The sequence below is a fragment of the Pteropus vampyrus genome, unplaced genomic scaffold, assembly GCF_000151845.1.
Source record: "Pteropus vampyrus isolate Shadow unplaced genomic scaffold, Pvam_2.0 Scaffold26, whole genome shotgun sequence".
Lineage (NCBI taxonomy): Eukaryota > Metazoa > Chordata > Mammalia > Chiroptera > Pteropodidae > Pteropus > Pteropus vampyrus.
This window is the reverse complement of record NW_011888807.1, coordinates 2,799,254-2,812,269: the sequence shown is the minus strand read 5'-3', so window position 1 is coordinate 2,812,269 and position 13,016 is coordinate 2,799,254. Positions and strand designations below refer to the sequence as shown.

At 34.4% G+C, this 13,016-nt stretch overlaps 1 pseudogene; it reads left to right on the top strand.

Moving 5' to 3' along the window:
* The first annotated feature begins 3,990 nt into the window (after positions 1 to 3,990).
* On the top strand, positions 3,991 to 5,700 carry LOC105289660 (annotated as a pseudogene).
* The last annotated feature ends 7,316 nt before the right edge of the window (positions 5,701 to 13,016 follow it).

The window sequence follows — 13,016 nt, the reverse complement described above, 5'->3', positions numbered from 1 at the left end:
ATTGGTACAGCCACTATGGAAAACAGTATGGAGTTTTCTCAAAAAACTAAGAATTGATCTGCCATATGATCCAGCAATCTCTCTACTGGATATTTACCCCAAAGAATTGAAAACCCATATCTGAAAAGATATTTGTACACCAGTGTTTATAGCAGCATTATTCACAGTGGCAAGGACATGGAAGCAACCAAAGTGTCCTACGATAGATGATTGGCTAAAGAAGCTGTGGTACATACATACAATGGAATATTACTCAGCTATAAGAGATGAAATATTGCCATTTGCGACAACATGGATGAACCTGAGATAATCATGCTAAGCAAAACAAGCCAGATGGAAAAAGTTGAAAACCATGTGATATCACTTATAAGTAGGATATAAACCTAAAAGCAACAAATGAACAGGACAAACAAACAGAGATTCATTGACATGGACTAGTGGTTATCAGAGGGTAGCAAGAGAGGGTGGGGGAATGTAGATGGGGTAAAAGGGGTCAGATATGTGGTGATATTAAAGAAATAAATTAAACAATAAAAAAAATTTGTGGGGAAAAAAACTTTGAGTATTATCCTTTCCCTGTAAGGGGTCAAAGGTCTCTTTAGGAAATTAAAGAAATGTTCATCACATATGCTTGTAGAGGCTTTTTCTCAAAGGAATCTAACTTCCTTTTTATTATGGAATTGCGTTCCTCCTAAATTCTTATGTTAAAATCCTAACCTCCAGAACTTCAGGATGTGACTGTGTTTGGAGATAATATCTTTAAAGAGGTAATTAAATTAAATGAGGTCCTTAGAGTGGGTCCTAATTCAATATGACTGGTGTCCTTATAAGAAGAGAAAATTTGGATACAGGCAGGTACAGAGGGAAGGTCAGTGAAGACATAGGGAGAAGAAATCTGTCTATAAACCAAGAGGAGAAGCCTCAGAAGAAAATGACCTTGCTGACCCCTCAATCTCAGATATCTAGCCTCCAGAATTGTGAGAAAATAAATTTTTGTTGTCTAAGCCACCCAGTCTGTGGTATTTTGTTATGGCAGCCCTAGCCAACTAGTATACTCTTCAATTAATGCTCTCTGGTATGTGGACTCACTTAAATATGGAAATTGAGTCAGGGATTATGATTTTGCAATGTAGCAATTCATCTCATCCTTCTGTATTGCTTTGTTTGTATTGTTTTTAGGTTCATAAAGAAAAGTAACATTATAAACAGTTCTACATCCATATTGCCTCTTGAAGCACCATTATCTATTAGGTAACAATTACCAATAATTTCTGTGGGTTAAGATACTGTGCCACTCTGTCCTTACTGTCATTTAAGTGCTGCACCTGGCCTCTGCCATTCTGGAATTTTATAATTCCCGTCGACACTAGTGAGCTCAGTGTGCAGCTTCTCCTACTGTCACCTCTTGTCTGCAGAGGTCATATCCACTAAACTTTTCAAATATGTTAATGCCTCTCTCGCTAGTAAATTTCTTATCTTTGTGCAATTGTGTCCTCTAGGTCTTCCCAGGGAATATAGTCAGGGAAATGGGTTTTCCAGTCTCTCATAGTAAATTTATTTGAATATTTTTATTTCCTTAAGTCTTCTGATCCCTTTCTCAGTACTATTCCAAGGAAGTTTCATAATCTCTGTCTCATTTAATATAGACCCATCATTGGATCCAAGTTTCAAAGAGCCATCCCTATAGCACATTAGGACCCAAACCAGGTGACTTTACCAAGACATTGAACTCTGAGCCACACGCTTCTAAACCAATAAAGTATCCCCTATTCAGCCTTATATTCTGCTTTCTACCCCCACTGACCACCACCCAGTGTTTTACCCTTAAGACCACTCACTCACAGATGTATTCCTCTGGTTTCTCCTGGTGCATACCAGCAGTGCCTGCAATTCCTTCAATGTATAAGAAATTGCGTTTCTGTTTGGACAGTACTAAGCTTTAACCTGTTTTTTGGCCTGGAAACAATGAGGAATTGTGAATATACATTGTAAAGAGGACAGGCAAAATCTGGTTAGACATCTGCCTTAGAGTCTTTGCAGAATAGAATTGGAAAGATGTTTTCCTTTATCAAGGGAGCTAAATCTGCTTCTACTGCTTCGAAGGATTCAGGGATATCTGTGGGTTCAACTCTTAGAATTTTTCATCAAAAAACTCTCCACTTAATTTTTACACAGTGCTACTTTTCTTGGTAGGACCCTAACTCTGATTTAGCAGACGTACGGAGGCCATGTGTTTAATCCTTTTTCAGCTCTGCCACCCTCACAATAAAATCTCGGGGCTGTTTATGTAGGGTGTATCCTGTGGCTATAGAATATGCAGATCTCCTTAAACACTCTTCTAGAATCCTTTCTTTTTAAGAATGCTTTCAATTCATAGTAAGTCAAACTGAGCTTGCCATTTCTTTTTTTATGGCTTCCAAAGCAAGCAATTAAAGGCACAAAGTCGGTTCCTTAAAATTACATATTGTAAAATGGTATTCTGGTAGCCACACATACCAATACTTTAACTTTGCATCTGTACCTCATTCCAATCCACTGAAGGTAAAATTGTGACTAATTGTGATGCTCTTGTATGCCAGGGTCCTACCATACATACCATCAATTGTCTGACTGGAGCTTGATTCAAATTCCAAAACCCATTTTAAAGATCTGTTATATAGAGAGTCAATTCAAGTAACAAATTTCTCACATGGGTCCCCAAGGAAGCAGAGCCAGAGACAAAAGATTACATGCAGGATATTGGAGTGAGAGATGGGAGAGTAAAACAGGGAAGGCAGGAAAGCTAAAATAAAGGCACATTATTAAGTTGGCAGTCAGTATGAGAAACTGTGGGTTGATTCTGCTGCACTTTATGAAGTGTTTTATGAAATGTGTCTTAGAATGATCTGCCTGGGGGATGAAAAAAGGAAGCATTTATTCTTTGGCTTTAATCTTGCATTGGTTAAAGATAACTCATGGGCATTCACTTGCCCACACCTTCAGATCGGTCATGCATAAATGCTGAGCAGGTAACTGCAGACATCCCACATGTGGCATTAGAAAAATATCTAAAGTTTCACCTATGTAAAATTTATCAAAATTAGTAAAGATGGGTTACTGAAACAGCTGCTGAAGTAAGAGGTGGGGTCAGGAGCATTTAATGTGGGGACAAAGGAAGTCTCTGATATGTAGGCTAATAACTGGCCTTAACTGTAAAATGTTACACAGTCAAATATTTTCTTTTTTTTTTTTTAATTATTGTTTGTGAGAAAGTCTTATACAACTTGACTTTTAACCATAGTATAGTCATTTTAGGTCTCTATTGTAAATGATAGAAAGAATTGTTAAAATTACAGAATTCTGCAGCTTCCTTATATGTAGACTGTGTCAGTTGGTTCCCAATTTGTTGGGTAAGTCTCATCATAGTGTTTTTTGTTCTTCCAATTTCTTGCAGCTGTGTTTGTCTTCAACTATATTTATCAATAGTTTGTATCTAGTAGATATTACACAGTAGAGTGGTGCTGCTGTGGATAAAATATGTTGCACTGTTTTACTCATAAATATTTGCTTGAATTGAATCAAAGCTCCTTAGCAACTACAGGCATATCTTGTTTTATTGTGCTTCACTTTATTGCACTTCACAGATAGTGCATTTTACAAATTGAGGATTTGTGGCAACCATTCCACAAGGAGGTCCATCAGCACCATTTTTCCAACAGCATTTGCTCACTTTATGTCTCTGTGTCACATTTTGGTAATTCTCACAATATTACAAACTTTTTCATTATTATCTTTATTATGGTGATCTGTGATCCATAATCTTTGATGTTACTATTGTAATTGTTTTGGGGATCTATGAATTGTGCCCACATAAAACAGCAAATGTAATTAATAAATGTGTGTGTTCTGACTACTCCAGCAATCAGCTGTACTCCATCTCTCTCTCTCCTCAGGCTTCCCTATTGCCTGAAACACAAAAATATTGAAATTAGGTCAGTTATTACCCCCACAATGCTCTCTAAGTATTCAAGAGAAAGGAAGAGTCATATACCTCTTATTTTAAATCAAAAGCTAGAAATGTTTAAGCTTAGTGAGAAAGGTATGTCAAAAGCCAAGATGAATGGAAAGCTAGGCCTCTTGTAATAAATAGTCAAGTTGTGAATACAAAGGAAAACTTGTAGGAAATTAAAAGTGCTACTTCAGTGGACATGCAAATGATAAGAAAGTGAAATGGCCTTATTGCTAATATGGAGAAAGTTTTCGTGGTCTGGATAGAAGATCAAACCAGCCACAATATTCTTTTAAGTCAAAGCCTAATCCAGAGCAAAGCCCTAACTCTCTTCAATTCTGTGAAGGCTGAGAGGGGTGAAGAATCTATAGAAGGAAAGTTTGAAGCTAGCAGAGGGTCAGTTCATTAGGTTTACAGAATGAAACTGTTTCATTAAAATAAAAGTGCAAGGTGAAGCAGCAAGCGGTGATGTAGAAGCTTTGGCAAATTATACAGAAGACCTAGCTAAGATAATTAATGAAAGTGGCTACACTAAATAACAGATTTTCAATGTTGGCAAAACAGCCTTATGTTGGAAGAAAATGCCATCTAAGACTTTTATAGCTAGAGAAGAGAAGTAAATGCCTGGCTTCAAAGCTTTAAAGGACAGTCTGACTCTCTTGTTAGGGATGATTGCAGCTGGTGACTAAGTTAAAGCAAATGCTTATTTACTATTCTGAAAGTGGTAGGACCCTTAAGAATTAGCTAAATCTACTCTGTCTGTGCCCTACAAATGGAGTGACAAAGCCTGGATAATAACACATCTGTTTACAGCACAGTTTGCTGAATATTTTGAGCTTGCTATGGAGACCTATTGCTCAAAAAGAAAAAAAATATATATTCTTTTCAAAATATTACTGCTCTTTGGCAATGTACCTGGTCACCCAAGAGCTATGATGGAGATGTATAATGCAATTCATGTTTTCATGCTTGATAACATAACTTCCATTCTGCAGTCCATCAATCGAGGAGTAATTTTGACTTGCAAATCTTTTTATTTAAGAACTACATTTTGTAAGGCTGTACCTGCTACAGACAGTGATTTTTCTCATGGATCTGAGCAGAGTAAATTAGAAATCTTCTGGAAAAGATTTACCATTCTAGATTCCATTAAGAATATTTGTGATTTTTGGGAAGTTCAAAATATCAACATTCCAAGCTTCATCGATGACTTTGAGAGGTTTAAGAATTCAGTGGAGAAATTAACTGCAAATATGGTGGAAATAGAAAGAGAAGTAGAATAGAAGTGAAGCCTGAAGATGTGACTGAATTGCTGCAATCTCATGATAAAACTTTAACAAATGAGGAGTTGTTTCTTTTGAATGAGCAAAGAAAGTGATTTCTTTGGGATCTACTCCTGGTGAAGATGCTGTGAAGATTGTTGAAGTGACAGTCAAGGATTTAGACTATTTCATGAACTTAGTTGATAAAGTAGTAGAAGGGTTTGAGAGGATAGACTCTAATATTGAAGTTCTGCTGTGAGTAAAATGCTATTGAACAGCATTGCATGCTACAGAGAAATCATTCATGAAAGAGTCAGTCAGTGTGGAGCACTTCATTGTTGTCTTACTTTAAAAAAATTGCCACAGCCACCCAAACCTTCAGTAGCCATCAATGTTGAGGCAAGACCCTCCACTAGCAAAAAGATTGTGATTTGCCTAAGGCTCAGATAATGATTAGCATATTTTAGCAATAAAGTATTTTTTAATTAAGAAATATGTATTTTTAGACATAATGCTATTGCACGATAGACTACAGTATAGTGTAAACATAATTTTTATATGCACTAGGAAACTAAAAAATTTTTATGACTCACTTTATTGTGATATGTAAGGTGAAGTAATTTTTCAGGGGTTCATCAGTTCCTACATATGTAGTTGGAGTTAAGGTGATATTTGAGCTTTTTCCCTTTATTGTTTTGTGGACTGGTTTCCAAATGATCAAGTGTCAAATGGGAAATCCTAAGTGATAAAGGACAATGATAATAGCTTGCATCTCATCATTATTGTTGTTAATGTCTTTGGCACATTGTAGGTATGTTTTTCTAAGCTTTTTTTTAGGTATAAATGTTTTTCTAAGCTTTTTTTTATTATTATTATTTGGCTTTGATACTCAGTTTTATATAACCTATGACCTCACCAGAATATCCAATTTCATATCTATTATTATTATATCTGTTTTTTTTTTCCCTGTGCTTTATTGTTGCTACTTCAACTTTGGTTAATTTTTATTAACCAACTCTTTTTTCCTATGGTAAAAAGTTTTTTTGGGTTCAGTTTTCATAATTATAAGCTAACTAATTTCCCTTTTAAAATTCAGTTTAAATTTAGCTTTTGTTTCTTGTAGTTAAAAGCATTCTTTCAGATACAATTTCATTTTCCTCGTATTTTGCTTCTTTGACCCAATATGGCATTATTCTCTACTACTATTTTCTAGCAGTTTCATTGGACTATGATTATCATACAATAAATCACACATATTTAAAGGGTACAAATTGACAAGTTTTGCCATATGTATATATTGATGAAACCATCACCATATTCAAGATAATGCATATATTTATCACCATCCCCAAATTTCCTTGTGCCCTTTTGTAATACCTCTTACTCCTATCTCATCTTCCAGACAACCACTAATCTACTTTCTATCCACATTAGTTTGAATTAATTATAATTTTATGTAAATGGGATCATACATTCTGAATTGTTTTTGTTTGGCTTCTTTCACTCAGTATAATTATTTTGAGAATTATCCGTGTGGTAGTGTGTGTGAGTTGTTTGCTCTTTTTTACTGCTGAGAGGTATTCAATTCTATGGAAATGCCACAGAGTTTATCCATTTACTTGTTGGTGGACATTTGGATTCTTTCCAGCTTTCTCTTATTACAAATAAAGCTGCTATTGATATTTATGAACAATCCTTTGTATGGATGTATGCTTTAATTTCTTTCGTATAAAATTTAAGTATGGAATGGCTAGACTGTGTGGCAGGTGTATGCATAACCTTTTTAAAAAACTGTCAAACTTCCTCTCAAAACGGTTATTACCAGTATTGTATGAGAGATCTTGTTGCTCCACATTTTCACCAATAGTCGGTGTGGTCATTGAAAAAGGGGTATCCAAAGATATCAAGTCTTAATGTTAAAAATTACAAATATATCATATTTGAAAAAAAGGATCTTTGCAGATGTAATTAAATTACAAACATAATTAAAAAGATCTTGAAATGAGGAAATTGCCCTAAGTAATCTGGATGGGCTCTAAATGCCATCACGTTTGTTTGTTTGTTTGTTTGTTTGTTTTAAGAGAGAGGTGAAGGGAGTTTTGAGAGACACACAGAAGAGAAGAAAGTAATGTGAAAGTGGAGGCAGAAAGTAGAATGATGATGTTTCAAGCCAAGGAATGCTGGCAGCAAGCAGAAGCTGAAAGAGGCAAGAAACAGAAGAATTTTCTCTAGAGCTTCTGGCAGGAAGGTAGCCCTGTCAACAGCTTGATTTTATATATCTGACCTCCTGAATATACCTTTCTGTTGTCTTAAGTTACCAAGTATGGTAATTTTTTTTATGCCAGCCTCAAGTAACTAATACAATGGCTTTATAGTACTCAGAAACATGACATGGTCTTGATCAATTAGATACTTCTATTCAGGAGTTTGATGCTTTAATGAGTGATACTAAGACTATGAAATAGAATAAATTCAAGAGGTAAAACTGAATGTCCACTGCTGTACCATGTCAGTGAAAGGTGGTCATATGTCCGAAAGTAGCTTGACTATCTTGCAGTGCTGATGTATTGGCCATACTATTTTGCTAGTGGCGATTTATATTTTTTGCATGTTATGAGCTACTTTAGCTTCTGTCTATTTCCCTAGCCTGGTTCTCTATACTTCTGTGGATTTTATGAGACCTCATGTTTTATTATTATTATTTTTTCTTAATAATTTTTTTATTAAGATAATTTTTGAACTATACTTGGTTTACATGAGTTGCAATTTTTGGTTTGTAACTAATTCAGGCAAAAAATATTAAACTGCTTTGCAATTTTAAAAAGAGAAAAAGCACTTTTTCTAGTACTCAAGTCTGTTTTTCTTTTATTTTAAATAGTAACTAAACATACAAAATGCTTGAGTTTATAGTTCCTGGAATTTTTATCATTTTACTTTTCACGGAGGCCCAAATTTAATAGAAACAACTTTTTAATCTTGCAACAATATTGCCTCCTAACCTTCCAATAGACAAAATTAACATCAAATGCCCATTTGAGTAATATTTTAAGTTCAATACAAATAGATTTGACAACCATATTGTACTCTTTAATGTTTTTTTCTACTCTAGTGATTTTTTTCTTACTCTTTGGGCCACTTCTTTCTGCACTCAAAACACCAGTCCTGTTGAATATTACCAGTATGACAGGTCTTGTCACATTCGTGGGTGCCACCATTTCTCTCCTTGTTCTCACATAGCCAAATATGTTAAATGAAGTTTAATATGTCTTAGGGGCACAGTAAACTTTGAAAACATTTTAAAGGTTTTATTTTAGATTTACACAGGACATTTAAAACATATTTTTACATTCAAGAAATATTTGGAGACTAAATAGACAGGAGGTGAGCATTTGCAATACTACAACCCAAACAAACCTCAGCTTGATTTTTTGTTTAGTGTGTTTAGCTTCTCTTAAGCTCTGTTTACATAATGCCATGTAAACAACCTGTTTTCTCAGGAAAATCTCTCTAGTAAAAATACTAGATACTTCATAGAAAAATTACTGCCTGATAAATTAATTTTTTTCACTAGCTGATTATACTTTTATATAGAAATAGCCTTAGGGCTAAGTGTTAGTTTATTTCTCTCTCTTGTCAAATGGAATTCAAAGAGAGTTAATTATAATTTCTTATGCCCTTTGTCCTTTTACTCAAATTAGTTACAATTAAAAAATAAAAGGGAATTAAATAGCTATCCAAGAGACTAAACACATGCTAATTTGGGACATCGAGGCCAAAAAATACATTCTGTCTTCATCATTACAATTCTGATAGTGAATGTGCAGCTTTAGTTGTTCATCAAGAGAAAAATATTACATTTCATGTGATCTTAATGTGGTCTAATACTTAGAATGATTAAAATAAACTTAACACTCTTACTATCTCCTCATACAAAGAGTAAAACCTGTCACTCTTGGGTGTTGGGCCAGCACCTCAACAGTTATTAGTTACTATTATCAAAGGCATCTCAAAGTGCAATATATTTTAACTCTATCCATTGCTTCCTAGTAACAAGCTTTTCTATTTTAAATGTGACTATTTACTTCAATTTCAATATAACCTTTTTTTGTGATTAGAGAATATCAGGAAGATGGTACCTTAGAAAAAAATTTAAATAATAAAATTTTGATTAATTGTGAGTCTCTGTATATTTGGCTCTCCCAGAGAAAGACATCAATCTTTCTTAATATTATTCTAAAAGGAGACTATCATAATAATCCAGATATGTTTTGGGGCCATATTTTGCATTTTTGGAAATTTTTACTTTTTCAGAATAATAAGATTGATGGGGCTTAAGAGATTTAAAAGAATTTACCCCCATATTTTTCAGAAGAAAAAAGATGAGTCAGGGTGTGATGACATGCCAACAGTCATGCAATTAATTAGAGAAATAATACTAATGTATAAGTCTTCTGATGCCTTGTTCCATGCCTTATCTCTGATATAAGACTTTCTGAAGGACACACAGCAGAATCCTTTTAAGCAATATATTTATTTAATGCATATCACTATCAGCATATTTGCAAACGTTGCATTTGATAATCTTTTTCTGCCTCACATCTAATTAATATCAGTAGTTTCATAGAAATAGGGTCCTTGGAGTTAATCTTGCCCTGGCCATTACTAGTCATAAATCATAAGAGAATAATTTAATTTGGCCTGACATTCCTCAACTGGTGGTCAGATTATGTGACTTCTAAGGCCTCTCCTAGTCCTTATTATCCTACAATATAAATTTATACTATCTCCTGTGCCATTCTACATCTATGTGGGAAATTCTTTATCATGGCTAAGTTGACAAGGCAGAATTTTTGGTGAATGGTTTGGTTTCTTATTATTCTTTACAATAGAGCCAGAATCAGCCCTTCTGTGCTCAGTTCCCACATGCTGCCTGCAGCCAGCCCCTGCCCAAGGCCTCTCCCTGTGATACCACTCAGCCTGGCACAGCCAGGTAGTCATATCTTGCCCTTCCAAGGAACAGACCTTGATGAAGTGCCAAGATGTTACTATGAGGGGCCAAAATACTTATTTGCTTTGAATATTTTCTGAGGATTGGACAAATATATATTCCATAAACACATACAGCTAAATTTTAAATATATGAACGTGCTATTATGAATAAGAAAAATCTATTTTAAGACACTGGCGAATTCATAGTAAATTTTTGTCTTTTATTTTCTCAAATATTAAAATTATCTAACACACTCAATAAATACTGTCATATGGGGAGTTGCCAACTCCTTTGATCTTACCAGTGTCCTCAGTTAGGAAAACATTTGGAAGCTGGATTCTAATTTCTCCCTATTATCTTCTAGTAAGAAATCAGGAGCGTAGCACAGTAGTCTCGGGAAGCCATAATCAGATAAACAAGTATGAGCTGAAACATCTTTGGTAGTGGTTTAGTGTCTAATACTTTCATGAAAGTATTTTAAATTTTTATTAGAGGCTTAAAGTCTTTAGCAAGTCACAGTGGGGAGATCCAGGTGTAACGGCAGGCTTCTAAAGAATGCATTTCAGGGCAAAAGGATTTTTTTGCCTCCCCAGTCACACCTGCTCTGGCATTGGGTGTTACCCACTCTGCATACTCATTTTAGTACTCAAGTTCCTTTTATTATTAGGAATCTTCATGCTCGAAAAGCCAGCTCTGCTACTCCTCCACAGAGTGAGGGAGGGAAATGGTACATTTTGCAAATTTCAGTGCTTTTGAAAGGAATAATGAAAAGGAGGTGGTGCTGCTTCAGAAGGCGGGCTACAGATGGAACAAAAGGTTAACTCAAATTTCTGCTGAAAATAGAAAGTAAAGATAGTAATGATGATCTATACAAGAGGAGAAAACACAGCAAAGTGAAGTTATTCACTTTGAATCAGCGGCTTCTTTTAAAACATCCTCTGGTTGTTCAAAGGGTTTTATTTTACAAATTGGCATTCAGCAGGCGAGTCTGACAACTGGTTCATTGTGTCTCTTTTACCAATTGTCAGCAATACTCTTTCTTTGGCTCCGCAGAGCAGAGGAACTTCAGTGTTCTGAGATAGTTTCTTTGAGGACAAATGATTCAACTTTTTCTCCATATTTGATTAAAAAGAATTTAAAGCATAACAGCACTCAGTAGCTTCTCTATTTTATCTACAGCTGTTTTCCACTTCCTCCATCACTAGAAATGCGAGTTTCCTTGCTTTAAGATATCAGTCTTTTGTCTGTCTGGTACCTCAATCATAAAAAAAAAAGATAATCTATCTTCACAGAGGATGCATTGCTGTTGAAAAGAAACAACTTTTATTAGATACTGCTGAGGAATGTATAACTGCTAGATGTATAGAAATGTGACTGAAATACAATAATCATTTCATATGTATGGCTTTGAATATGTACTGAGCAATCTGACAGGATTGGCTTCAGTTATTTCTTGTCGGATCTTAACTCCAGCCCACACTCACTTTTGAATAGTTTCAGAGCTCTTGACTTAGGAAAGATCTCTCCTTGCTAATGAGGAAAATAGGGAGTGTTACTTTCTCAGAAAGCTATGAGTGGCAAGAGACGTTTATTAAATCTAGTGATTAAACTTGAGAGAAACTTTTCTGTTTTAGACAGAATCTTTAAAATCATATTTAAAAAGTAATGTTTTAAAAATATGTTGATTCTGGTCCAAAGTGTCCTATCTCTATTAGTAATACAATACCCTATTAGCAGATTTTTCTATTCATGGACTTTTATGAACAAATAATATATTAGGTCTACTTGAGACTTAAATGTAAACACATTATTTTACAGGTTTGACAAACACTTTTAAACAGAACATGCCATCCTCATTACATTCTGATAATATAGATATTAAAATCCCTGTTACAGATGATAAATTTGTTGTTTATAAAGGTAATGCCACTTGCATAAGATTACTGTGGTAGAGACTGCTAGTTTTATAGCAAAACATATCCATGGATTTTTATTTATGTGTATAACCATGAATAAAGACTGTATTTCTCAGATTGCTTTGTAACTATGACTAAGTTTGGGCCAATACGGTATTAAGTATACATGTTACATGCAAGGACATGACCTTGCTTTTTCGCTTTTCTCTTTTTCGCTAGCTCTAATGGAGGGTCTAATGATAGAAGCTTGAGCAGCCAGTGTAGATACTGATGATGGTGTGACAGAAGAATTAGAAGAACTTACCTTTAATTAGCTTACTTTTACATGAGAGAATAAAAATTTGTTTATGCCAGATTATTTTTAACAGTCATAAAATATAATCAAAAATACAAAAAGTGGAATTTAATCTCATATTATCTAAATTGAATCCAAGAGTTCTTTGTACTAATTACTGTACAACTTAAGTACACCTGCCATGCATCCATATTGTAAATATTTGGATTTTTGGGGGGGTCTAGTCTGCTTAATTAGAGTTTCTTTAACACTGCTGAAAAACCATTTTTTTTTTTTTTTTTAGCACAGGTTATAATATAGTAGACTATATTATGGTATGAACTCATGTTTAAAACACTTGAAGTACTAAGGATTTTAAAGTACTTTTCAAGCATAATTTTAATGTAAGTAAAAATGCCCATGTTATAACAGTTTAAGAGATGTAAATGAAGATATTAAAATCTTTTACAAAAGTCATTGGAACTTGTAAAAAAATAAATAGAGAGTTGGGATAAGAAATGGAGCCATTAGGTTTGATTTTCTCTCCTATCACCAAGCTGTCTTATTCCTTTCCTTCCAATGGATT